At 32.7% G+C, this 5000-nt stretch overlaps 1 protein-coding gene across 1 annotated transcript in view; it reads left to right on the plus strand.

The window, feature by feature from the left end:
- Window positions 1-5000, plus strand: part of LOC144976395 (uncharacterized) — a 28779-nt gene that overhangs the window by 14303 nt on the left and 9476 nt on the right. The gene's annotated exons all lie outside the window — the stretch shown is intronic.

Consider the following 5000-nt stretch of genomic DNA (forward strand, 5'->3'; position numbering starts at 1 on the left):
GATGACGTCACTCAGGCCTTTGTTATTGTTTTTGCCATCCGCGTTTGTGAGTTGTTCTCACTAAACTGTATTAACCAGACTATAAAAGTTCATGGTTACACAGAGTTTGTGTGTTGGTCCGTTATACTTCCGGATGGCAATGTTGTGAACTCCTTGGCCAAGCGCATTCTATCTATACCATTCTTGAACTAATAGATAGTTTGCGCTTGGCAAAGAAGCTCATAACATTGCCATCCGGAAGTATAATGGACCAACACACAAAACTGTGTGTATCCATGAACGTTTATAGTCAGGTAAATACAGGTCAATACAGTTCAGTGAGCATTACTCATAAACGCGGGTGGCAAAAAACATCAACAAAGACCTGAGTGACGTCATCTTCGAACTATCTATATTAAAAACTTAAATTAAAAAAAAACCCATAAAAAGTTGAGATTTTATATAGCGCATATCCACTAAACGTGTTCAAGCGTTTAATAAAGGGTCCGTGACCAACAGCAACACGTAATATGTAGAACGAGACATGACGCCTGTTAGGCGATATTATTACAATTTTTTTTTTCGACCGAGACATAGCTGTTAACGGACAGGTACTCATTTTACACCTGAGTATGGTGAGAGAATGTGAGTAAAGAGCTTTTTCCAAGGACTCGACTATGTCCTGAGCGAGGCTCGAACCCAGGACCTTCCGGTCCGAAAGCGAGTGTCATACCACTAGACCACATAGCCGTACTCTTACCGTACTTACGTATTTCTTTTAACTCCATCTGGAGCATAGGGCGTCCACCCGTGGCCTTCGTAATGTTATGGCCTGATAATGACCAAAAAATGACGTCAAAATGCCAGTCTTTTGCCACAAAAGAAAACAAATAGTGAGTTGTATTCAATAGTTCAACCAATGAAATAACAGGCGGTGCAAAAACCAAATAATGACGTCAAACTGCCAGTCCTTTTGGGGTTTCAGTGTCAGGCTTTCATAACTTAACGATGCCTACGGTCCACCCCTAGCCATCGCTTTCTTATCGCCTCTAGGACTTAGTTTGACGTCATTTTCCAGGTTATTGCACCATCTAGTGAGTTGTCGTTAGTAGTGCTCAAGGGAACAAGTGATCCGATTGCTTGAACTATTGAATACAACTCATGATTTGTTTTCTTTTGTGGTCAAAGACTTGTCTTATGACGTCATTTTTTGTCACTGTCAGGCTATGAGTTAACGATGGCTACTGTTCACCACAAATTTCTATCTGGGACGGTCTATAAATAAAAGAAAAAATAAATAAATAAATAAATAAAATTCCCTTTATTCATCCCCATGGGGAAATTTGTCTCTCGGGTCTATTCCAAGGGAAGACTGGAATAACCCAGGCGTCATCCGCGGTGAACGTCGCAAAGTGAGCTAGGGCGAGGTGACTTGTTGCTCAAGGTCACACAGCACAGAGACGGATGATCGAACTCGGTACCTTTCAGGTATAAAGCAAAGACGGTACCAATGAGCCACGCTATCCTATGTCTCCCACTTTCGCCCTCCCCCACGACGCTTTGACACGTCACTCTCTCACCGTACTCGGGTGTAAAATGAGAGCCTGGACGTTAATAAAAAAATGTAATATCGCCTAACAGGCATCACCAAAATGTAAGTGTCGTCCACATGAGTTGCTGTTGGCTAAGGGACCCCGTGTAAAACGCGTTGAGCACGTTTCGTGGAAATTGCGCTATATAAAAGCTCAAACTCAAGTTTTAGCAATGGTCCAAAGAGGTGTGTATATGGTATAATGGCAGCACGTCTGATCGTTAACTCGGAGGTCTGAGGTTCGAGCCCCAGATGAGCAAGGTGGATTTTTTGGGCTTGTTTTTTTTTTGTTTGTTTGTTTGTTTGTTTTTTCTTTTGTTTTTTGTTTAATTCTTTCTTGCTGTTTCAAAACACACACACACACACACAACACACACACACACACACACACACACACAACCAACTCACCAACACCACAAACACAAACACAAACACGTCATTTTTATCTTTCACATGACTTACGCCAACATATATCACAATACATACACAATACATCGGCATGCTTAACGATAAAACAAAATAATAAGTAATAATAATTATAATTAATGAATAATTATAATAATAATAATAGCATAATAATATAAAATAATAATAATTAATAATAATAATAATTAATAATAATTAATAATAATAAAATAATAATAATATATATAATAATATATAATAATAATAATATAATAATAATAATATAATAATAATAATATAATAATAATAATAATAATAATAAAATAATAATAATAATAATACTAATAATATATAATAATAATAATAATATAATAATAATAATAATATAATAATAATAATAATAATAATAATAATAATAATAATAAATAATAATAATAATAATAATAATAATAATAATAATAATAATAATAATATATAATAAATAATAATAATAATATAATAATAATATAATAATAATAATAATAATAATAATAATATAATAATAATAATAATATAATAAATAATAATATAATAATAAATAATAATAATATATAATATTATAATGGGGGGGGGGGATGCCCCGAAAATAAAAGAAACAATAAGAAAACAAAACTAAAAAAAAACAACAACAAAACATCAACAAACAAATACAAACAATTCAAAACAAAACCACAAATTAAAACAAAACAAAACAATAAAAAACAAAAAAACAACCGATAATCTGCAGCAAAACGAGAAGGAGTAACAGCATTCAAAAAGTGTTGACCAAGTAAGGTAGTCGTGGCTATCGTTTCAGGTGGACACTTCACCCTCACGTAATAAACTCTATGAGGAGTCAGGAGTTTTTACTGGTTGTTCTGTTGTACGTTGACCCAAAAATAATCTATATTTTAAAAATGACTTAGTTAACATTTTGCTTATATCAAAGCTAATTTTAGTAAAGGTTAAAAACTAAAAAACAAAAAAAAAAAAAACAACAAAAAAACAAAAAAACAAAACCCAACAACATACGAAAAAAAGTAAATAAATAAATAAATAAATAAATAGATAAATAAATGAATAAATAAATCAAACAACTGAGGGTGGTATGTCACTAAAACTGTTGGAGGAGCAGCTTTCATAAAGTGTTGAAAAAGTCCAGAGTAGTGGATACTTCCTATGTGGACACTACCATCGCACTCTTTCAACGCTCTGAAAAGCCAGCAATTTCTACTGGTCTGTTCTTCGTTGAACGCCGAAAAAAAAACCAAACAAACAAACAAAAAACAAACAAACAAACAAACAAACAAAAAATAAAAAACCCAAAAAAAAACCACCACCAACAAAAAACATCCGAATAAAAAAATAAATAAATAAATGAATAGATAAATAAAACACGACCGAGGGTGTGTCGCTAGAACTGTAGGAGTAGCAGCTTTCAAAAAGTGTTGATAAGGTAGAGACGGAAGTGGATACTTTGAAGGTGACACACTTCCGGTCTCACGCTTTACAACGCTCTGAGAAGCCAGGAATTTCTGCCCTGACGTGCTCTGGAAAATCACACATTTAGAAATTCGGCCAGAAAACTCGTCCTTCTAATATCGATCGTTTCAAATGACCCTTGTCTTAACAAAAACCTTCAAACCGGGGACTTCGCGAAGTTTTTCAAGAGTAATAATAATAATAATGCTGAAAACTTATATAGTGCTAGAACTCCGAGACACCAGACTCAAAGCGCTTAAATTACAAATTACCTTAGGCTGAAATATAATCATGTACACACACACACACACACACACACACAACACACAACACAACACACAAAACAAACCAAACCTATCTTGCTTCTCATACCATCTACTAAAATCGAAACAGACATGTTTTAAGAGTCCCGCAGTACATTGCTGCCGTAAGTTGTAAAAGAAATTATTTTAAAAATATGTATTTAAAACTTTGCCTAACAGTCTGTTATAGATAGAATGAAGTTGACGTCACTCAGATCTTTGCTATTGGTTTTATTTGTCATCCATGTTTATGAGTTATTCTCACTAAACTGTATTGAGATTTTAAAAGTTCATGGTTACACCTAGTTTTGTGTGTTGGTCCCCGATATGGCACTGTTGTGAGCTTCTTAGCCAAACGCACACTATCTATCAAAGATAAATGGATTCAATAGTCTGATGTCACGTCTCCCAGCAACAGCTGGCCATCGTTGTTATAAACAGGGAAAATCGGTATTTTTTAATCTTCATGTTGGCTAGAACTTTTCATATGTCTTGTGATCAGAATGTATAAAAGTTAAAACATGATCATATTTATAATGTTTTTCTCCTCTGGGTACACTTTTATGCTATTTATGAAATATTTCATACGGGCGTCTGCCATTGTTCCGATAGTTAAGGGCCAGTTACCATGATTCATTACAAGGGAAGTGACAACATGACTGTTGAAACGTATTGAGAAATTAAAACAAAAGTATTAGATTTTAAAAATCAAACAAGCAAACACAAAGACAATCAGAACAGCACCCCCATCCCCAACTAAATAAATTAAAAAAAAAAAAAAACAACAATAAAAAAAAACCTCAAAAGAACCCCCAAAACAACCCAAAACAAACAACCGAACAAACAAAAAAAATAAAATTAAATAAATAAATAAATAAATAGAAAAATAAATAAATTATAAATAAATAATATATAAATAAATAAAAGATAAATAAATAATAAATAAATACATAAAAAATAATAATAAATAAATAAATAATAAATAAATAAATAAATAAATAAATAAATAAATAAATAAATACATGAATAAATAAATAGAAAATAAATGAATAAATAAATAAATAAATAAATCAAACAACTGAGGTGTAGTCACTAAAACTGTTGGAGGACAGCTTCAAAAAGTGTTGAAAAAGTCCAGAGTAGTGATACTCCTATGTGACACTACCATCGCACTCTTCAACGCTCTGAAAAGCCAGGAATTTCTACTGCTGTTGTACGTTGAA

This window comes from Berghia stephanieae, chromosome 7 (assembly GCF_034508935.2).
Source record: "Berghia stephanieae isolate SIO BIC M18660-M18661 chromosome 7, UCSD_Bste_1.3, whole genome shotgun sequence".
Lineage (NCBI taxonomy): Eukaryota > Metazoa > Mollusca > Gastropoda > Nudibranchia > Aeolidiidae > Berghia > Berghia stephanieae.